This window comes from Phyllostomus discolor, chromosome 1 (assembly GCF_004126475.2).
Source record: "Phyllostomus discolor isolate MPI-MPIP mPhyDis1 chromosome 1, mPhyDis1.pri.v3, whole genome shotgun sequence".
In the NCBI taxonomy this organism is placed as follows: domain Eukaryota; kingdom Metazoa; phylum Chordata; class Mammalia; order Chiroptera; family Phyllostomidae; genus Phyllostomus; species Phyllostomus discolor.
In genome coordinates, this window is record NC_040903.2 from 115,177,249 (window position 1) to 115,200,359 (window position 23,111).

The window sequence follows — 23,111 nt, forward strand, 5'->3', positions numbered from 1 at the left end:
ATCTCCAATTAAATGATGGTTAAATAAAAGATTCTTTTCCACTGAACTGAATATTTGCCTGGTAGGCAGTGAGCAGTAAGATCCCCCACTACTGGTTGGGTTTGGTAGCAATAACACCTCCTGCTTTTTATGTATTATAATCATTGAGTGTACCTAAGTACATATATAAAAAATACAGATACAGCATTCATAAGTACTTTATATCTTAACTGCTCATTTACACCTGAACAAGTTTTCATTAACATACTAATAATTTTCAAATGCTGTAATAGAAAATCTGGTTGCAGTATTTTATTATTTTGCTGAATACATTTGGGAAAAAGAAGCTAGACGCTTCACCTATTTTAATGCTAGCTACATTCTGGATCATATTGTACAAACACATGTATTGAAACTTAAAAGATTGTAAGTTTCCCATAAGGAAAATTATTTAGTCTGTGTCATTGGTGTGTACTTCTACACAAGGCCCTTTAGTGGCATCAGTCAACTGGAGGTAGGAGTTTATGGATGAATTGCTTGATATCCATCATTTCCTGTTGACATGAATTATGCATCATGCCTTCATGGGTTTTGAATGTTACATTGGCTGGATTTACCCATGTTTTTAGCTTTTTCACAGTAAAAGAACCAAGCATTAGGGTAACTAAAGGGTCCTAATCTCCCTGGCACTGAAGAATAGAAATCTCTATTGACACCACTGATAGGACCCTGTGGAAATGCAGCCCGCAGTGGAAGCCAGCAACAGAGCGCCGTGACACCTGCCAGTTTCTGGAGTATAAAGATAAAGCTCCCCACTGAGAAAATCCTCTCAAAATAATTCTGTTTGAAGGAATGCCATTCTTCATCTCTTGCTCTATCAAAGCTTTTACATTTTCTGCTGCCTGTTTAGTTCCAGGTTCATCCTCCCATGAATCAGGTGAAAGTACAATAATATCAAGCCAAGAAGGCATAGCCATGTTCATATTTTATGTTACAGGCATAAGTGGTGCAGCCAGGCAGATATATTTGATATGTGAACTTCTGATACCTGCAAAGGCAGGTACCCATCCATGCCCCGAGTCTCCCAATCTATGAAGGAAAGTCACCGCAGCAGTGGCCTTCGGGGGGTTGGCCTGATGGCGGGAAACCGGGCAGACACCTTATTGCCGCACACACGCCCTGGCTGCACTGACAGCAAGCACCTCGGAGGCGGACCTCGGAGGCGGAGGCGGAAAGGGCGCCCAGCCACTGCCCCGGGGGGGGGGGGGGGGGGGGGGGGGGGGGGGGACGAAAGCGGTGAGTCTGTGATGTATTATTATGTTTTAATGTACAGGTACTGTTGTATTTTCCTCTGATTGTTTTTGAAAAGTTTTTTCTTTATCCTTGGTTTTTAGGGAGGTTTTGATTAGGATATATTTTGGTCAGATTCTCTATGAGTTCATTCTTTGGGGAGGTGGGTAACCGAGCTTCTTGAATCTATAAAGTTGTGGTTTTTCACTGAATTTGGTAGGTTTTCAGCCATGATTTTTTCAAATATGTTTTCTACACCAAACTTTTTCTCTTCTCTATCTGACATGAATATTAGATCTTTCAATATTGCCATTTAATTCCTTGAAACTCTATTTTTAAAAATAATTGTTCTGCTGTTAAGATTAGATAATTTCTATTGATTTATTTTCAAGTTCACTCACTTTCCTCTGTCATTTCCATTTTGCTATTGAGCCTATAAAGTGAATTTCAAAATTTTGATTATTGAATTTTTAGTTATAAATTTCCCTTTAATTTTTTAAACAGTTTTCTTTCTTTCCCAAGAGCGTCTATCCTTCTGTTTATATTAGATCAGTCTTACTTTATGGACTGTGGTTATAACAGCTGCTTTAATGTCTGTGTGTGATCACTCCATTGTCTGGGTCATCTTGAGGCCAGCATCTGCTAATTATATTTTCCTTTGTGAGCAGTTGAGATTTCCCTGGCCCTTTGTATGTGGAGTAATCTGGGGCATTTTGAATATTATGTAATCAGTCTGACTTGTTTCAGACCACAAGTCCTGGTTTGCCCTGTGCTTTGGGTCAGTCCTATCCATTCACAGCTGACGGGCGAGTCCAGGACTTCAGTGTAGACTCTGGGAAGGTCTTTTTCAGTTCCCCGTGCCCACCTGCCCCCACTTTCTGGATAAAGCAGTGATATAAAGAGAGAGAGAATTAACAGAATTTCCCCCACATTCCCATAAGGGCCCACTTTTCTTAGTTTCTGTGTCCAGAGAGGGTTTTCTCTCAGGCTCTGAGGTCCTGTGCCACCAGCACTGTGGGAGCACAGCTTCATGGTTGGGGCTGTACGTGCAGCAACCATGGGGAGTAACAGAAAAAAAAATGCGATTCCCCCACCCCCACCCCACACAGTCCCAGTCCCTGTGCCCAGTCCTCAGGCCAGAAAGAGAGGTTTCTCTTGGAACCTTTTCAATATGTGCCCATTGCACAGTTCTAGGATTCAGGGCCTGTACAGTACCAGCTGAAAGATATGGGAAGAAAATCCCCAGGAAATTCACTGCCATGTTGGTCATTCTTTAAGTGTTTATTTCCCTCCTTAATCCACCTGCATTTATGTTTTCTTAAAGAGTCCTTAGTGCTGTCTGTGTCTGTTCCAGCCTTTTTACTTGCAATCAGTGGGAGAGGGAGAGTGAATTCCATATCTGACGTTGAAAGATATGGAAGAATTGGACTAATTTTGCAAAAGTATTGCAACATTTAAGAGAACATGAAAGTTGCTATATTTATACATTTAATTTATTCAATTTACAACAGTTTTTCAGGTACACAATAGAAAGTTTTTGCTTGTTCAGGAAGACATTTAAGTTACTTAGGAAAATCAAACATATTAAATGTTCAAATGTAGTTGAAATTGTTTAAGCAAATTTAATTAAGTTGTGAGTGCCGCTGACTGGTTAAGGGAGTTTAGTTTTTTCAACCTGAGTTAATCAAATTTTAATTGAAGGAAAAGTGAAGGTCATGTTTTTATTATTCTTATAAATTGAACAATAAGATTGGTAAGTGGAACTTAATCCTTAGGAAAAGCTATGTTTTTAAATGTGTCCCTAATAAATTGAATATTAATTAAAAATATATAACTATATAAGTAGTATTTTTATGTGCCCAACCTTGCCCCAGCACACAGTACAAAAGCTTCTCTGATGGGGGGCTCACTTCTTGGGGACACAGACACGTCAGGTTGGAGAGATGTCTTCCTTTCCACCTGACACCTGTAGGCAGTGTAGACTCTACAGGTTTTGGAAACAAAGTGGCCAGTTACTTTACTTCTCTGAGAATCAGTTTCCTTATCTACAAAATGGGAATGAAAGCTTTGTTCTGAAGATGAATAAGAGGGTGTGTGTGTGTAACGAGGAGTGCTCAGTGCAGAGAGCTATTGCAGATGAGTGGAAGCAGACAGCAGTTACAGTAGAGATTATTGCTGTTGCTGGTTCTCTTATGCTCTGAACCAGTTTCGCAAGGTCCCAGCCCTGGCACAGGGAGAAGCAATGAGAAAGCCAAACTGGAGTGGGGCAGTCAGGGGACCTCACTCTGGTGCTGCCGGCAGGTCACTCTCTGCTCAGCCCAACCCTTCCTGACAGTGCACACAGGTATCTGGTGTGTCCAGGTGATGCTGGAAAGATACAGAGCTTAGGCTTCAGAGAAACTTGTTTTCAAGCCCCGGCTCTGCCCTTCCTCCATAGTGATTTGGACTCTCCTTTACCCACCTGTGGCATGGGGCTGAGGATAATTCACTCACATGATGGACTCGAGTCCTACGCGAGGCCCCATGAAGTGTCCGGCAGAGCACCTAGCATGGCAGCCTTATACTCACACACTGTAGTCATCGTGCATCTCCACAGGGCCAGTTGTATTTCAAAATGCGTTCTTTTGCCCCAGGTAATCTGGTTGTCTGCACTGGCCCAGGTTATCTGGTTGGCTTTTCTACGCTGACTTAACTGAGGAGCAGGAGGCTCAGGATCCAGTTCTGGTCAAAGCACTTCTCCTCCCTCCCACTGCGTTTTCTCATCTCTAGATGGGGTGTGACAATCTCTACTCTGCCTCCAGGGGAGCCCCATGGCTCAGGTGGCTTGAGTGTGTGTATGAGGGGTGGTACCCTGGCAGCCCTGGAAGGTCTGTGAATCTTGGAGAATTCTCTGGCCTCTTCTCACCCTGACAGAAAGTTGGACACCTTGAGATTCTGAGGGCTGATGATTCTGGCCAACCTCATGGGCAAACCAGACAGCCACTCACAGGAGTGTGTTCTGGGTTATCCATTCCTTTGGAGTAAAAGCTGCTGTGGCAGGAGCAGAAGGGAACCTCTGGGGCACCAGTGCCATCCCTCCTCTGCTCGAGCTTCCCTCCAGCCACCATAGGCCCTGCTGCTGAACATGGCCCACACATGGGTGGGTGTCTGTTCCTTGGACCTGGATGGACACAAGCACCTCCCCTGGAGTTTGGTTGTTCTACTTCCAGGCTGTGTAACCTCAATCAGCCATGCCCATGCTCACTGCAGCTGCAACTTCATCCTTTAAGATCAGCTTATGCCTCTTCCTCCTCCAGGAAGCCCTCTGGACTCCTTCAGGCCCCATACCACCCTCCTCCTTCCTGGAGATTCTAAGCTCACACTCTGCCCTACTCTGATCTCTTATTGTTCACCTTGTCAACACCCCAAGTGAGAAGCTTCTGAAGGGAAGGCTCAGAATCCTTCCCTCTCTGCCTAGCTAACAGCCTTATCTGACTGCTGGCCAGTTGGGGGAGCACGAAGTTGGGTATGGGGTTGAGGAGGAGAGTCATGTCCAGGTCATGGTCCTCAAAGCCTAGGCTGCAAAAAGTCTGCAAAGGAGGGACATGGGACCCCCACGATGAGGCCCAAGGCACATTGGAGACCACTCTGTGGGCTCAATAAATGAAAACATCTGTGTATAGAAGGCCTCTTAGGTTCAGAATGTCTTCCCCATCCCTGAGACCATTCGACAGAATGAGCTTAATTACATCTTGCCTGCAGAAGAGATAACCAGATGTTCAGATGTCCAAAAGAAGAGTTGGATTTTCCAAGGGCAAATGCCTGAGTAGAACCTCAAGTTCTGACTTCCAGCCTCTTGGTCTCTGTCTCTGACTTTCACAGAAGGAAGGTAGATGGTGGGATGGGAACAGAACAGCCAGGGAGCACCTACCCACAGCTTTTCCATGCTTTCTGCAAGCCTTCTCTGGAGACTGAGGCAGCCAAGAAAGAGGCAGAGCATAGAAGCAAAGCTGAAGACTCTGCATTAGGTCAGCCGCTCGTGGCCTGGGATGGACAGTATGTGGAGGCCTTGGGTAGCAGGGTGGATATGAGTACAGGCCTGGCCTTCCTCCATCCTGCCATCCCAGCCATAGCAACAAACATCCCATGAACTCCTGTCCCGTGTTCTTTCCTGAAACTCTGAGGGCACATATGATCTGAGCGTCCCTGGAGCTTCCCCAGCTCAAAAACAGCACAGAGGTGAGGTTGGAGCAAGAGCAACACTGGCTAGAGGCTGAATCTAGCTCAGGGGCCCCTGCCTCCCTTCCTGCACTCTTCTAGGTGCACCGGCCTGGTCTCTGCCTTCTGAAAGCTCTCATCCTTGTTTTTGAAAAGCTGAAGTAGACAGGTCTTTCGCTCTCTGTGTAATTTTGTGCTGGCCCATTTTCCTTCTGTTTCTTCTTCTCACCTGACTCTGGCAATGGAAATCCAGCCAGTCAGCATTCCTTCCTAGTGGTCCAGCAGAAGCTGCTAGGAGAGAAGCTGTGTGTACACATGTGCATATATATGTGTGCATGTGTATGCACATGTGTGTGTGAATTTCCTGAAGACGGGCTAGGACTTTCCAGTCAAACAGGCAGGGGCCCAGCCTTGCCCGGTGGAGCTTCCAGGAGAGGTGACTCACACCACCAGGGCCTCAGTAATCCCAGGGGCAACTTTAGGAAGAGGAGGACGCTGGCAGTCAGAAGCCAGACCAACTCAGCAGCCACCACTCTCTGAAAGCTTGGTTGGTTTGAGAGCAGGCGGGAAGCTCTGATACAGTCAGAGCCAAGGAAGAGTGGTGGGAGGAACAGGCCAGGGCTGGTAGCCAGAGACAGGACACATGGACAAACTTCACAGATGCTCAGCATTGGCAGGCAGTGGGGAGAGGGGTCAAACCCTAATTATATATAGGGGGAAACTGAGACAGAGGGAGGGACAGGACTGTGTCAAGTATTACAGAGCAAGGTAAGGACTGAATATAGGTCTTTCGATTTTTTAATATAGTGTATGATGTCTCCTTATTTCAAAATCAATAGCTGGAAAGTGTATTAATCTCTACTCATTGCCCACTGCCCAGATGCTTCTGGGTATGGCCCTGTGCTAAGGCTCTGCAGGATCTAGGGTTACATGAGACCTACTCCCTCTGTGGCCAGATAGGACCTACTTACTGCACAGGGGATTCTACAGCTCCATAGACTGATAACTTTGAAAGAGATAACTATAGGACCACCACAGCGGGGTACACAGGAGGGACAGGGGGGTGGATTTTACTTCCTTCCTTTACCTTACCTCCTTCCCAAAAGGTTTATAGTGGCTGTGAGGCTGTGTGTCCACAAAGGTTTCTAGGCTATGATCTATGACCTAATCTTGACATGTGAACAGGATTCACAGAGGGAAAGATGGGCAGGCATTCCAGAGGAGAGAACAGGTTGTGCAAAGATCCAGGACATGTATGAGGCCTCAAAAAACCCAAAGTGGCTGGAATGGAGTAGCAGTGAGCAGTGCTTGATGCAAAGGTAGACTCTGTTCAGACTGCCTATTTGCTTAGCTTATTATGTGCACCATGTGGGTAAGTCTGCTTCTCCACGGGCTGCTCTCCTTGGCCTTAGTCACTGTATCATCACAGTAATGCTGTGCAACAAACTCCCCCAAATTTAGTGGCTTGAAATAATTAGCATTAAACTTACTGTTCTGTGGGTCAGAAATGTAGGTTGGGCTCCACTGGTGGCTCTTTAAGTCTCAGCTGGGCTCATGTCTCTGGAGGTGGGCTGGCTATTGGCTGACCTAGGCTGTCCTTGGTTGGAGGCTAGGACAGCTTGGCTCTGCTCCACAGATCTCTCATCCTCCAGCGGGCTAGCTCAGGTGTGTTCTCATGGTGGTGACAGAGCACAAGGAGCAGGCTCCAAAGTAAAAGCTCATTGCAAGCCTCTGCTCAATGCCTGTCTTGTCTGCTGGCATCCATTGGCCAACGCAAGTCACATACCTGGCCAGGAGTCAATGGGCAAGACAGGTTGGGGAAAGAAGTACAAAGTTATACATAAACAGCGTGGGCCCAGGGAGGGTGAAGTGTTGGGGTTGTGAAAGTGATCCGCCACAGTCATTTTCCACCCGGCCTTGGCACAAGGGCCCACACCCACACCCATCGATAGGCACAGAGCCAGCTGCCAAGATCTAGCTCCAGTCCTGCCTTCTCAGGGCACCTGCCTTATTGACCTAGCCCTCAACTCAGTGCAACTGCTTGATCCTGTGAAGGCTCAGATGGTTCTGTATGTTTGTAATTTTGTGAGTGTGCATGAGAAGTATATGTGAATGGTGTATCATATGAGAGTATGTCAGTGTACACGTGGATATAGACGGGGCTGTGTGTGTGTGCATGAGCATAACTGTTCTGTGTAGATGTGCTCTGTTGTCACCTCAGCCAGATGGTGGGAAATGGTGAAGGGCTGCCTGGTTCCTCATCATCCCCATGTACTGGGCTGTGGAGCTCAGAGGTCAGTCAGACACGTTCCTATCCTCCAGGAGACAGTCCCACCGGCAGTGACAGCCAGTGTGGCAAGGACCAAAACACAAAGAACATAAGGCACAGAAAGAGCACTGGCCTGGCCCAGCAACCAGGAAAGCCTTTCCAAAGAAGATGAAGCTTGAATGGAGTTTAGAAAATGAGTGAAAGGAGAGGAGAGAACCGTTGTGTTCAGGCAGGTAGAGGCCTTAGGGCCAGTGGGAAGGGTAAGGGTGTGTTTCATGTCATGGCTGTGTGTAGCTGAGGCCAGGGCCATACACAGGGGAGAGTGAGGATGAACCTGGAGAGGTCAAGGGGGCCATATCACTGTACCTTGGGTCTTGAGTGAAGGATGAGAGAGGCATTGACACTGAGTTAGAAACTGGGCTCTGCCATGGTGTGGGCAGACCAGACATGTGTGACAGCAATCCAAGGAGAGATGGGGAAGGTCTGAACAAAGCACAGGTAACAGAACCAAAGAAGACAGAGTAGATTAGAAAAAGGCATTTAAAATCTGCAGGACTGGGTGACCTGTAAGACATGGCCTCTGAGGCAGAGACATCTCGGACCCAGGGTTCAGGGGCTAGAGATGGGGGTGTGTGGTTCTTTGTGGTCTTAGGGGTAAACTGGGCTGGTGCTGGGAGACTGCTGATTAGAAGCCAGTGAGACATGGGCCAGGGTCTCCTGGAGGCAGAGGCTGTGGACTCCTGGACTGGGTCTGGGCTGCAGATAGGCTTCAGGGCCCTGACTCCACACCCCCAAGGTCCCAGCACCAGGGCAGGGCTTTTTTCCTTCTCGAGCAGCCTGGAGCAGGCCCTCCTACTACCTGCTGCTTCTTCATCTGGCACATCTTCACACAACAGCGCTACTTGATAAAGAGCTGAGGAATCTTGAGAAAGCCACAGAAGAAAGGAAGCATCAAAGCGCCTTCCTAGACCCGCACTCCCCTCCCCCCCCCCATAGTTCCAAAGTTTGCTTCAGAAAACCCACTCATGTCTCAGGCTCAAAGGGCCTGACTGATCACCAGGGAGGCTCTGAGCCTCATGTCCCTGCCCTGAGGAGCCTCAAAGACGGCCTTGCCACTGACCTCCTGTTTCTCACTAGAGTGGAAGTCTTAGTTCCACCTGCCACCTGGATGTCTTTGGTGTCTTCACCTCTGAGCTTCTGGCTGGCATTGGCTCATGAAGCATGCCCTTCTCCTCCCAAGGTGTCCTCTTGCCCCTGGGTCCCCTTTGAGAATTGTCACAAGCTGTGTCTACTGTGGCCCAGAGCAAAGGCTCTTCTGCCAAGGGTGCAGGTCCTTGCCGGCCCTAAGTCTGGTTCACCATGCTGGCAATGTGGCCTGTCTCTCCTGAAGAGCTAGACCTAGCTCTTGAGCAGCTGCTAAGGGCAGTGAGGCCCCCTGATCTCAAACTCAGAATTCCCTGGGGAAGAGTAGTCCTCTGTATAAGCTTTTCCTTCTTTTATTTACAGGCAGAAGCTGGGGTTCAGTACCAGTCTGGCTGCACAATCAGGAGACATGTGTTCCAATCATTTGACTTTGTGAAACCATTTGGGCTTCAGGTCCTTCAACTCTAAAATGGGGCCAATATGCCTCAAAGACTGATCTATAAATCCAATAAGGTAATACATCTGAAAAATGTCTAATACTGCCTGAAACATAGAAAGTATTATTTTTTAAAAATTATTAATTCAATAATGTATGTAAACCTACGTACATTAGGGGCTAATTAGGTAGGGGCTACCATGTAGCCCCTAATCCTCATATATAGGGAAGCCCCAGAAGGGAAGATCCTGGAGGGGAAGCCCTAAGACGGGAAGGACCTTGGAGAGTTCACAGGCAGTTTCCATTAAACACCCTGTTCCACTCTGTGCCAAAGAACACAGGTCAGGTGTAAAGTCAGCAAGTTCCGGGGTGGGAGAGATCAGTGCTGAGAGCCCAGATAGTCTGCCAGGGCTGTGGGAACTGGGGCAGGAGGTGGGTGATCAGGAGAGAGGGAAGTGAGTTGGGCTGAGCGGGATGTGAATATTTGGAAGACTAAGAGGATGAGCATAAGAACCTTCATAACTCCAGTGTGGTGTTGGCCATGGGTCCTTCAAGAGGCCAGCTCCTCCAGAAGGAGAAGGGACTTTTGCCCGTGAATCCTGCATCACTTGATTGACAAGGGGCATGTCCTACTGGTCTGACCCAGGGAGACCAAACCAGGCTACACTGCAGGCCTCAGGCCAGGTCTCCTGGACTCAGGATGGTGAGGCACATGGTCTTGAGCCTCTTGGGCAGCCTGAAGTCTTTGCTGCCACAGGTCCTTTTGGAAAATGCCTGTTGGTTTTATGTGTTTGTGGCAGGGTGGGTGGGTGTGTGGGTTGTTCCCCCCAGCCCCCAGTTGGAAATGGAAACTTAAGGGAAGAGAGTTAAAGTCCTCAACCTCTAATGGCAGGACTGGGAGCCTGGGGACATAGAAACTGCGTGTTCACCAGGGGGTGTCTGGAAAGTGACTCTCTCCCTGACCTGCAGAAGCAAGCCCTGGAGTTCCTGGGCAGGAGGAGCTGGGATGGTCAAGAGGAGAGGGTTGGGGAGGAAGGCAGGCGCACCCAGAGTTCCTGAAGATGGGGGCCTGTATTGACTTCTCAGAGCACAGCCAGGGCCTGCTCCAGGTGTGGTGAGAGAGGTTTGTCCAATTGGTTTGAAAAGAGAGATCTAGAGTAAGATATAGGGTGACAGGGAGATGGAGAAACTGAGAGATGAAAAGACGTGCATACTCAGAAAAACCTAGAGATAATGGAAATGGAGAAGCAAGAGAAGAGAAAATAAAACAACAGAAATGGAGGGAGAGAGAGAGAAGACAGTGTCTTCATCAAGGCCCAAAATAGAAGTTGCTGCTGGTGCTGGCAGGCTGCCCTGAGATGGCCCCTTAATTGGGGCTGAATTCAGCATTCTCCAAGCCCAGTGCACGTATCACTGAGGACGGCATGTGCTGGGCAAAGGTTGTCAGAAGAGGCCCAGCTGGATCTGGAATGTGTATTGGGTATGTGGCTTCCTGCCCCAGGCTCCCACACTCTTTCCAGCTCCAGCCCTGCATGCCCAGCCCAGCCCAGCGCTGCTGCTCTGAGGAAGCAGTGTCCACCCTGGAGAGCTCAGGGCCTCTCCTGCTCCTGGGGGATTGGGCTGAAGGGGCAGGAAAATGGTGGAGGGGATGATCATTGCATTTGGAGAAGAGACAGTGCTGGTGCAGGCTAACTTGTCTGTTCATGTCCTCTCTTCCAGTTGTGTGTCCCAAACAGCCATAATTTAAGGTATCACCTCTTCCATCCAGTCCTCAGTTGCTTAGGAAGAAGGGCTGGTCCTGTGTCTTAAGGGGACAGAGCCTCTGGGCCAGCTGTGTGTAAGGGGATGTCTTGCTGGGTCCCCATCTCCCCATAAAATGAAAAAACACCTGCTATTCCTCATAGGAATTTGTCCTCATAGGACAAATTTTTGTTAGATGTCAATAATGTTTCAACGGCGTGAAAATCAAGACTAGCATACAAGAAGAACTGAGTTGAATTGAAGCCAGAAAAGCCGGTGTTCGTGCTGCCTGTCACCTCCCAGACCCAATAAAAGCAGAGACAGGGATTGAGTCTTTGTGGGTGCTTTATTCATCCTGTCCATGATCTGAGAAGACAGTGGGTTTGTACCTTAACAAACTGCCTTAAATTCCATGTTCAACCAACCCTTTTTATAAGGAGAAGAGAAGTGTAAGTAAAGGGATTAGAATTCAGGAAAAAAGTTAATCATATAAAAAGCTGCAGCTTTCTTACATCTCTGTGCTGGGGGGTGGGCATCTCACCCTGGGGCACAATGGCTCAGATACCACCTTGATTGCTTGTGTCCTGCTGGGGCACAAAGGTGGAACTGCTTATGGTCTCCTGGAATCAGGATGGGTCATCTTTCAGTTCCTGGCCCAATAGCTTTTTATATACATTGATTACTAAGCTTATTAGCTATTACCTGAAACTAAAATTTTTCCAACATTTCAGCCTCCCTTTATTCCCCCACTGTTAATTTAAACTATCTTATTTCTATGAGATCAGTTTCATGTGGAAGTTGAGTACGTATCTCAGCATTAGGCCATCTGGTAGGGGCTCAGGAAAACATTTAATTGCAGATCCACATAATGGGGCATAGTGTATGCAACAACAAGCTATGATAAAGCACAAATTTAGCACAATTCACAGAAGTTTCATGCTCTCCAGCTGGGGCTACATTAGTGACTTTTAAGAAAAACATTTCCCTGTTTTTTAGAATTACCACAGGTTCCCAATTATATTTATCAAAGTAGGTTATTTTCTTATCAATATGCTGAAACAAAGTGTAATTTCAAAGGCTTTCTAGGGGAGTACAAACACCTATAAGACTATAGTGAAAGTTTGTTCAACATAAGTTCCTCCTGCAAGACAAAATTCAAAGATGTTTAGAACATTTTTGCTAAATATGCCCAAATATTTTCATTTCATTTGAAAGGAACAAGTTCTCCATAACATCAGTTTAAACAAAAAATAATGAAAAGAATATGTCATTGTTTTCAAAAGATGACTTTCAGGTCCTCTTGAGGTTCAGTGGTCCATTGTTCTTCTGGTGATTTTTTAAAACAGATTTTATTTGTTTATTTTTAGAGAAAGGGGAAGGGAGGGAAAGAAACATCAATGTGTGGTTGCTTCTCACATGCCCCCCGCTGGGGACCTGGCCTGCAACCCAGGCATGTGCCCTGACTGGTAATCAAACTAGTGACTCTTTAGTTCGCAGCCTGCATTCAATCCACTGAGCTACAGAAGCCAGGGTATAGTGATTTCTTTAGTGTTATGAATCCAAGGTTTTATTTCTGCCAGCTTCGCCGCAGTGGGAGTGGTGAGGTGTAGGTCCCAAGGTCCAGTCCACTTTTCTTCTAGTTGGCTTTCTGGAGATGCTGTTGTCCAAGTCTTGAGGAGCACCTTATCTGCAGGCTCAAAGGGATGTAGTAAACCTGTAGGAGAGGTCTCTGATACAGGCAAGGCCATGAATTACAACCAAGGTCTGACTTAAATGTTGTAATTTTCTTTACGTTCACTTCTTGATCTAGATACAAATATCTCCCTGCCCCCACCATCATAGTCTGAAATAGTCACTCATACACAGTTTTATAAGGACTCAACTGAATCCCACTTCGAGGAGCCACCCTTATCCTGGGCAGGGCAATAGGCAAAGCTTGATCCCAATGGAGGTGGTTTCCTGACACAGCTTGGCTATATTTTTCTTCAAGGTGTAATTCATCTTCTCTCCCTTCTTAGAGGCCTGAGGTCTCCATGCCGTGTGGAGTCTCCACTTGATTCCTAAAAATTTACTAACCTGTGTAATTTCTGAAACAAAAGCAGGTCCATTAGCGCTCTGGATGCTGCTGGGTAGGCCAAAGTGAGCAATTACTTCCTTCAGTAAGCTTTTCACTACCTAGAGGATTTCTCCATTCTAGTAGGATAGGCTCCTACCCATCCTGCAAAGGTGTCAATGAAGACAGCAAATTTGTCCACCCTCAGACCATTGACATCTGGGTAAAGTCTGTTTGCCAGTCCTCAAGTGGGCTCTGTCCTTGGTATTGCTTCCCTTCTTTCTTTGGATGGGGATCTGTCTTGAGGTTGTTCTGGCACACAACACATCTAGCAATTATTTTTCATGTGGCTTTAGCAATTTCAGGACTTGGGAGCTACAGTTTAATATATGTCGTTAATGAGTCCCTTACATAGTGAGTGGCCTCATGCAAATGCTTCATGACTGACTCTACTAAATGTTCAGGAAGCAATGTAACTCCTTTCTTATTCTTTCTCCATCCACTATCAGGTCTTTTTTCATCAAAACACTAACTCTCAGCTTTCTCTAAGTCTGCAGTCAAATATTCAGGGTCAAACTGTGACAAGTCTAGAACATGTACTAAAGGCATTATAAACGTTCCTTTAGCAGCTCCTGTCTCACTGCTCGATCAGCCAGACTGTTTCCTCTAGCCACTGCAGTGTCCCCTTTCCGATGTCCCAGGCAGTGCATAACTACCACCTCTAAAGGTACTTGAACAGCCTCTAACAATGAAAAATTTTCTGCTGCATGCTTATTCTCCCTTTTTATTGGAGGTGAACAGTTCTTTTTTCCCCTCCAGATGGAACCATGTGGCTGAAAAATTAGGAAAGCTTACCTTGAGTCAGTATACACATTCACTCTCTTTTCCTGCCACAATTCCAGCACCCTCGTCAATGCAATCAGTGTGGCTTTCTGAGCAGAGGTTCCTGGTGGCAAGGCCTTGACCTCCCCTACTCCTTCAAGACTCACAACTGCATACCCAGCCTTTCTGTTTCCTTTGTCCATAAAACTGCTTCCATCTGCGTTGACAGTCCAGTCTGCCTCTTCAGGAGCATAGCCCTGTAAATCAATTCTGCTAGAATATACTTCATCAGTTATCTCAGCAAATCATGTATTAGCACAGCCGAGTCAGACTCTGGGAGAAGAGATGCAGGATTTAACTTACAGTTTTGAGGGGAGACATTGGGATTGTTGAGAAGAATGGTTTGGTACCTGCCCCTTCTTCCAGCAGTGAGCCACAATTTCCCTTTTGCTCCAGCAGGCTCAACACTTGCTGGGGTGCATAAATGGTGATAGGCTGTCCCAGGGAAAATTTTCAGCTTCCTGTAAGAGCTCACAGGTGGCTGTCTCAGCTCTCAAGCAGCCTGGCCACCACTGGACAGTGTGATCTAGTTTCTCAAACAAGTATGCAGTGGGTTGCAGAATATCACTTAGCATTTGGGTGAGGACACCTGGAGTAAGGCCCTGCCTTTCATGAACGTACAACTGAGAGGCCTTCTGTAGGTTTGGAAGCCCCCGGGCTGGTGCAGAAGCCAGGTGCAGCTTCAGGGACTCAAGGGCCTGGTGCACCTCTTCGTCCATTCTAAAGGGAAATATTCTGATTCTTTCAGTTTTTCCAGTTTAACAGATTTGATGTAGAAAATGGAGTATATTCCCAGTAATATCCAGTGGGCTGGCCCTCTGGCCCTACTCCCCCTGGACGTTTTTGCCCTGCCCTTGTAAGGGTTTTTCCTCCACCGAGTTTGGTTCCGTGACAGGCTCCAGATGGTGAGACCAGTTCAGGCTCACTTTCCCCAGTTCCCTCAGCCAAGGAAGGAGGAAGATCCCCCGGGGCTGGAGGGGCCGTGGGGACCCTGACCACGCTCACAGTAGCCGTGATATTCAGATCTTCCTGGTCCCTCTCTTCTGAGCTTCTGCTATCTTTCACAGGCAAATTCCCTTTTTCTCTGGACCATTAATCTATTTCCTTTTAACCCTGCATCCTGATTATGTAAACTTATGAAAGTTTCTAATTAAGGCATTTTGTCCCACTTCCCTGATCTTTGACAAAGCAACTCTAGTTAAAATATAATATAGTAATTTAAAGACCCATTCAGTGGCCAGCACCCTCCTGCATCTGGATTATACAATACATAAGCCAAACAGTATTACAATAAAAAAACACTTTCTTTCTAGTTATAAGTTTATCAGCATAGGTCAAGCAGTCAGCCAAAACTTACCCTAAAGAGCTGTTTCCCAAACCAAAAAATACTGTTTTACCAGACAGAGCTCTGTAAACCAGAAGGCACCTTCATTCCTGATGAACTAAGTTGTGACCCAGGATTGTAACCTCAACCAGAAAGCACAGTGATTCAGTCAAGTGTGAAGAGGATGGGAGGTGCTAAGAACTGAAGGAGAAGAGTCCCCAAGTGAAATCACTTGGCAGCTGCTAGAGGGTCTCCGAATCCACACTCCAGGGTCCACCAGTCCAGGCAGCCAATGGGGCTCCTGGTCAAATACACAGATTTACTGGAGAGTCCCAAAGTCTGTTTTGGTGTGGAGTCAGCAGAATATGAAATGGGAAAAGCCGGTGTTTGTGCTGCCTGTCACCTCCCAGATCCAATAAGCAGAGACAGGGATTGAGTCTTTATGGGGGTTTTATTCAGATGGCTGGCAGTCTGAGAAGACGGCAGGTGTGTACCCTAGTGGATCGTCTTAAATTTCATTTTCAACCGACCCTTTTTATAAGGAGAAGAAAGTGTAGGTAAGAAGATTGAAATTCAGGAAAAAAGTTAATCATATAAAAAGCTGCAGCATTCTTTCATCTGTGCCCTGGGGAGTGGGCATCTCAGCCTGGAGTACAATGGCTCAGATACTCCTTGGTTGCTTGAGACCTGCTGAGGCACAAAGGTGGAACTGCTTATGGTCTCCTGGAGTCAAGGCGGGTCATATCTTCGGTTCCTGGAACAATAGCTTTTCACATACGTTGATTACTAAGCTTATTAGCTATTACCTGAAACTAAAATTTTTCCAACGTTTGAGCCCTCCATCAGAATGACCACCACCTCACCTTTCTGCTCCATCACATGAAGCTGTTTTATAGATTTATACCACATCTGTGCCTATAGTGCTCAATACTGGGTCAACTTAAAAGTAGTAATAGGTGACTAGTTGGAAAGTGCCCCTAGGCGCAAAAGAAGAAGGGAAGGGAATTAATATTTGTTGAGCACATATTTACATGCTAGGCATTGTGCTAAATATTTTTCATTATGTGATGTCATTTACTCCTACAACAGTCCTGTGGTGTTTTTATTATAATTTTTGCTTCTAAATATGGTAACAATGGGTAAAGGGATTAGGTAACTTGCCCAAGGTCACAGAGCTGGTTAGTGAAGGAGCTGGGGCCCAAACCCTCATCTGCTTGCCTTCAAAACCCGTCTTACTATGCTAGCACACTCAAGGAATGGCAGGGAAGGCCTGCTTCTGTAGAAGCTAGGCTGACGACTACCACAGAAAGTAAACAGTCTTTTAGGAGGTTTGGAGGAAAGCAATATGCGGGACAGTGCCACTCTGCCTTGTTGGGCCTGGGCTCACGTAGTCAGATGGTGGGCAGGGGAGTCAGCAGGAAGTGTAATACAATTGGGCCAAGACTTTAGAGCTATCACAGGTCAGGTTCACCTGGAAGTAGACTGTGAGATGTAATTGGTATGCAGAAAACTTCTTGGGGAGTGGTCTTCAGAACAAGGATTGTAGGGGAGGGAAGGGAGCAGGATTGGGCAGAGGGAGGAATTGGAATGTGATACAGTCTCAATGAAGCTTCAACTGATTTCGCAGGAGCTCTGGAGCCAGGGTGACCTTTCAGTGTTGTCTTGAGTTGGGGTGAGGGAGCTGGGCCTTTGTACCCTGTCAGTGACCTGCCACTGAGTGTTGACTGCTCATGGAAGAGGATGTGTCCTTGGATAAGGATGCTTTCCTCAGCTGAGGCAATTCCCAGAGAGAGAGGATGGATGAGGATTGTCAGACAATTGATTCCCAGAAGCTGGGAGAATAAGTCTTGTGGGGGGTCATTTGGGCACACAGCACCCATGACAAGGTTTCTTAGTGATACCAGTGGGGGAGGTTGCTGGGGAAGGCCACCTCCAGGGTAGATGTCCAGGTATAATACGACCATGGATGAGATTTCCCAGGGGCAATGGCCTTACAGATTATGGGACAAAGGGAAGGAAGCTGGGTCAACGAGTTCTGAAAGGAAACTTGAAGTTTGAATATGCCCCCCTGCTCTCTGTGCCAAACAGGAAATGAGCCCAGGATGGAGTCCTGGGAGGAAAATCAAAGCTGAAGTCATCCGTGGCTAACATGCCCTCCAGAAAATCTTGAAGTCCCAGCCCTGTGTGGAGCTACACTGGGTGGGAGCAAAAGACGGAGACAATGGAAGAGGCAAGTAAAGGACAAGTTGGTCTTGTCTCAAGGAACTCACATTCTGGCTGGGCTGCAGCTTCATATGTGGGAGCAGGCAAACAGCAGCACTCGGTGTGCTCCCAGGCTGTCTTGGGTGGTTCTGCCAGCTCCTGGGGTAAATTAATTCAGAGAAGAGATCCAGTAAGGTGAGAAAGTCAAGGAGAGATCCTTAGAATCAAAGAGACTTAGGATGAGCCTCAGGTACTGGAGATGAGTCAGGCATGCAGGATCTGCACTCCTGAAATGTCCTCTCACTTCCCACTCCTGTGACCTTGGGAGAAAGGGGGAGTCAGTTCCCACTCAGGGTTTGTCCATCTCCAGATTAGGAGGTGACTCACAGAAGCACCCAGGCCTTTCTCTTGCCTTTTTTCCTATTTGTTATATAAACTTGAAAAAGTTATTATTCTATTACAGTTGTCCCAATTTCCCCCTCTTTGTCCCCCACCATGCAGCTCAACCCCTACTCCCATGGTCAGTCCCTACAGTATTATCCATGTCCGTGGGTCATTCATGCATGTTCTTTGAGCTCTTCCCTTCTTTCAGAAGGAGTTCTGAAAGGAAACTTGAAGTTTGAATATGCCCCCCTGCTCTCTGTGCCAAACAGGAAATGAGCCCAGGATGACTTCACAGATTCCACGGATAGCCACGGATGACTTCAGCTTTGATTTTCCTCCCAGGACTCCAGAGTGAAACATGTCACTCTGTCACATGTTTCCATGTCTCTGGTTCTATTTTGCTCATTAGTTTATTTTATTCATTAGATTTCTCATCTAAGTGAGATCATATGGTATTTGTCCTTCGCTGACTGGTTTATTTCACTTAGCATAATAATCTCCATTTCCAACCATGCTCTCCCAAAAGGTAAGAATTCCTTCTTTCTTTCTGCTGCATAGGATTCCTTTGTGTAAAGGTACCACAGTTTTTTAATCTACTTATCTTCTAATGGGAATTTAAGCTGTCTCCAGTACTTGGCTACTATAAATGGTGCTGCTATGAACATAGGGGTGCATAAGTTCTTTTGAATTGGTGTTTCAGGATTCTTAGGGTATATTCCCAGCAGTGGAATCACTGGGTCAAAAGGCAGTTCTATTTTTAATTTTTAAGGAAGGGTGATACTGAGAGATCTGATCAGATCACTAGGGAGGAGTAGGGAGGGGACATATAAGGAGGTTGTCGGAGGCAATGCTAAACAGTCTAGGACAGGATTGTCTGAGAGGCTGAATGCCTCCAGAGTGCATGGAATTATGGGCCAGAGATTTGAAATAAAAGAAGGGCTCTTGCGCTCTTAGGCAGGGTGGCTCTCTGGTTCTGTCTTCTTCCTCGAGGATGCCTGGGTGATTGTGCTGCAGTTGCCTGCCTTCCCCAACAGACAGGGTATAGCCTAGGATCAGGCTATCCCGGCACAGGGTGGCAGGGTCATTCTTCTTTGGGTGTTCTAGCGGAGATGAACTGTGAGGCAGATGCCCGCTATTCTCCCCAAATTGTGTAGCTTTTGTATCTTATGTTGTGTTGGTTTGTAAACTAACCCTATACAAATGTGATAATTAAAAACTAACAGGGGGCCCTGGTTGGTGTGGCTCAGTGGATTGAGTGCTGACCTGTGAACTAAAGGGTCACAGGTTGGATTCCCACTCAGGGTGCATGCCTGGGTTGTGGGCCAGTTCCCCAGTTGGGGGCATGCGAGAGGTAACCACACATTGATGTTTCTTTCCCTCTCTTTCTCCCTCCCTTTCCCTCTCTCTCTAAAAAAAATAATAATAAATAAATAAATAAACAAGACCTTTCTGAAAAACTAATAGGGTAAATGATAGGGGAGCTCAGGTGTAAAAGAGTTTAGCATAATTGATAGGTTTAAGTAATAAAAGCTGTAACTAAAGAGTTAAAGAGTTTAGCCTTAATTGATAGGCTTAAGTAACTAATTGATAGGCCTAAGTAACAGCAGGTGGAAAGCTGTTACTCCAAAGTTGTGAAGCTTTTGAGTAAAGACTTCTTTCCTTTACCACCAAAACTTTGACTCTGGAATTTTGCCTCAAGGGTGGTGGTGGGCAGCAGGATCCCACTTGCTGTTCAGTAACAATGTTGAGCCTTTTTTCATTTGTCTATAGGCCATCTGAATGTCTTCCTTGGAGAAGTGTCTATTCAGGCCCTTTGCCCATTTATTACTTGGATTGTTTTTCTTCACTGTGTTGAGTTGTATGGGTTCTTTATATATTTTGGAGATTAAAACCTCGTCTGATGTATCATTGTCAAATATGTTCTCCTATACAGTCAGTTCCCTTTTCATTTTAATGATGGTTTCTTTAGCCATGCAGAAGATTTTTAATTTGATATATCCCATTTGCTTATTTTTTCATTTATTTCTCTTCCCCTAGGAGATATATCAGCAAAAATATTGCTAAGTGGGATATCTGAAATTTTACTGTCTATGTTTTCCACGAGGGCTTTTATGGTATCATGATTTATATTTAAGTCTTTTGTCCATTTTGAGTTTACTGTGGTGGATGGTGTAAGTTGGTGGTCTAGTTTCACTATTTTGCATGTACTTGTCCAGTTCTCCCAACACCATTTATTGAGGAGACTATTTTACTCCATTGTATGCTCATGCCCCCTTTGTCAAATATAAATTGACCATAGAGACATGGGTTTATTTCTGGGATCTCTATTCTGTTTCATTGATCTATACATCTGTTCTTAAGCCCATACCAGACTGTTTTGATTACAGTGGCCTTGAAGCATAGTTTTATATCAGGTATTGTGATCCCTCCAACTTTGTTCTTCTTTCTCAGGGTTGCTGAAGCTATTTGGGATCTTTTTTTGGTTCCATATATATTTTTGAAGTATTTGTTCTAGATCTGTGAAATATGCCATTGGTATATTAACAATAGGAATTGCATTGACTCTAGATTGCTTTGAGTAGTGTGGACATTTTAGTGATGGTAATTATTCCAATCCATGAACACAATATATGCTTCCTCAATTTCTTTCTTCAGTGTTCTATAGTTTTCCTAATGTAGGTCTTTTACCTTTTTGGTTACATTTATTCCTAGGTACTTTGTTTTTTTCTTGCTATAGTAAATAGGACTTACCCCTAATTTCTCTTTCTGATAGTTCATTGTTTGTGTACAAAAATGTCATCAATTTCTGAATATTGACTTTGTATCCCACTATTTTGCCAAATTCACTTATTAGGCTGAGTAGTTTTTGATGGAGAAAATAGGGTTTTCTGTGTACACTATATGTTGTCTGCAAATAATGACAGTTTTACTTCCTCCTTTCTCATTTGGATGCCTTTTATTTCTTTTTCTTATCACATCACTGTGGCTAGAACTTCCAGTACTATGTTGAATAAGAGTGGTGAAAGCAGACACCCTTGTTTTGTTCCTGATCTTAAGGGAAAAGCTTTTAGTTTTTGCCCATTGAGTATGATGCCAGCAGTAGGTTCCTCATATATGGCCTTTAGGATGTTGAGGTATGTTCCCTGTAATCCCACTTTGCTGAGTTTTTTCTTTTTAATGTATAAATGAGGGCTGGATTTTATCAAATGATTTTCAGCATCTATTGATATGCTCATATGATTTTTGTCCTTCCTTTTCTTTATTGATTCGTGAATACTGTACCATCCTTGCATCCCTGGGATAAATACTACTTAATCATTGTGTATGATCTTTTTAATGTATTGCTGGACTTGGATTGCCAATCTCTGGTTGAGGTTTATTGCATCTATGTTCATCAGAGATATTTGCCTGTAATTTTCCTTCTTTGTTGAACTTTACTTGGTTTTGGAACAAGGATGATACTAGCCTCGTAAAAAGAGATTTAAAGCCTTCCCTCTTCTTGAATTTTTTGGAATAGTTTGAGAAGGATAGGAGTTAGTTCTTTGAATGTTTGATGAAATTCGCCTGTGAAGCCATCTGGTCCAGGGTTTTTGTGTGCCAGAAGTTTTTTGATTACTGCTTGAACCTCACTAATTGTTATTGGTCTTTTCAGGTTTTCTGCTTCTTCCTGATTCAGTTTTGGAAAATTATATTTCTAGAAACTTACCAATTTCACCCAGGTTGTCAGATTTCTTGGCATATAGTTGTTCATAGTAATTTCTTACAATCCTTTGTATTTCTGTGGTATCAGTTATTACTGCTCCTCTTTTGTTTCTAATTTTATTTGTTTGGGTCCTCTCTGTTTTTTCTTGAGGAGTCTAGTTAAATGTTTGCTAATCTTGTTTATCTTTTCAAAGAACCAGCTCCTAGATTCAATTATCCTTTGACTTCCTTTTTTAGTCTCTACATCATTTAATTCTGCTCTGATCTTGATTATTATCTTCCTCCTACTTGTTCTGAGCTTTGTTTGTTGTTGTTCCTCTAGTTCTTTCAGATTTGGGGTTAGGTTGTTTATTTGAGAGTTTTCTGTCTTCTTTCAATAGGCCGATGTTGTTACGAACTTTGCTCTCAGGACTGCCTTCACTGTGTCCCATTGGCTTTGGGTTGTTATGTGTTTAATTTCATATACTTTTTAATTTCTTCCTTGATCTCATTGTTAATCCATTCATTATTTAATAACATGTATTCAGTTTCCATGTATTTGATCGTTTTGAGTTTTTTCCCTTGAGGTTGGTTTCTGGCTTCAAGCCATTGTGATCTGAGATAATATTTGATATGATTTCGATTTTCTTGAATTTATTGAGGTTTGTTTTGTGTCCTACCATGTGGTTCATCTTTGAAGATGATCCATGTACATTTGAGAAGAATGTATATTTTGCATCTTTAGGATGAAATGTTCTGTAAATAGTAATTAAATCCATTTGATCTAGAGAGCTGCTCAGTACCACAATATCCTTGTTGATATTTTGTTTGGATAATCTCTCCATTGTGACGGTGGGGTGTTAAATCCCCTAAGATGACTGTATTGCGGTGATCTCTTTCTTAAAGTCCTCCATGACTTTCCTTTGTACTTAGTGCTCCCATGTTGGGTGCATGGGTACAAGGGTTATATCCTCTTTTTGGACTACTCCCTTAATACTATGTAGTGACTTTGTCTCTTGTTATTGCCTTTGTTTTGAAGTCCATTTTGTCTGATATAAGTGTTGCTACTCTAGTTTTCCTTTCACCTCCATTTGCATGCAATATTTCTTTTCATCCCTGCATTTTCAGTGTGTGTAGACCTTTGGTTCTGAGGTGAGTCTCTTGTAGACAGGATATACGCACATTGTGTGTTTTTAAATTATTCTTTCAGCTACCCTATGTCTTTTGACTGGAGCATTTAATCCATTTATATTTAATGTTATTGTTGATAGATATTTATTCATTGCTATTTTTCTTTTTGTACCTGTCTCTCTCTCTCTCTTTCTTCATCTTAAAACAATACTTTTAACATTTATTGCAATGCTGGTTTGATGGGGATATACTCTTTTTTTTAAGATTTTATTTATTTACTTCTAGAGAGGAAAGGGAGGGAGAAAGAGAGAGAGAAGCATCATTGTGCAGTTGCTGGGGGTCATGGCCTGCAACCCAGGCATGTACCCTGACTGGGAACCAAACCTGCGACACTTTGGTT

General features: G+C 44.9%; 1 pseudogene; it reads right to left on the reverse strand.

The window, feature by feature from the left end:
- Positions 1–463: 463 nt before the first annotated feature.
- Positions 464–1,158, reverse strand: LOC114492029 (annotated as a pseudogene).
- Between the last annotated feature and the right edge of the window lie 21,953 nt (positions 1,159–23,111).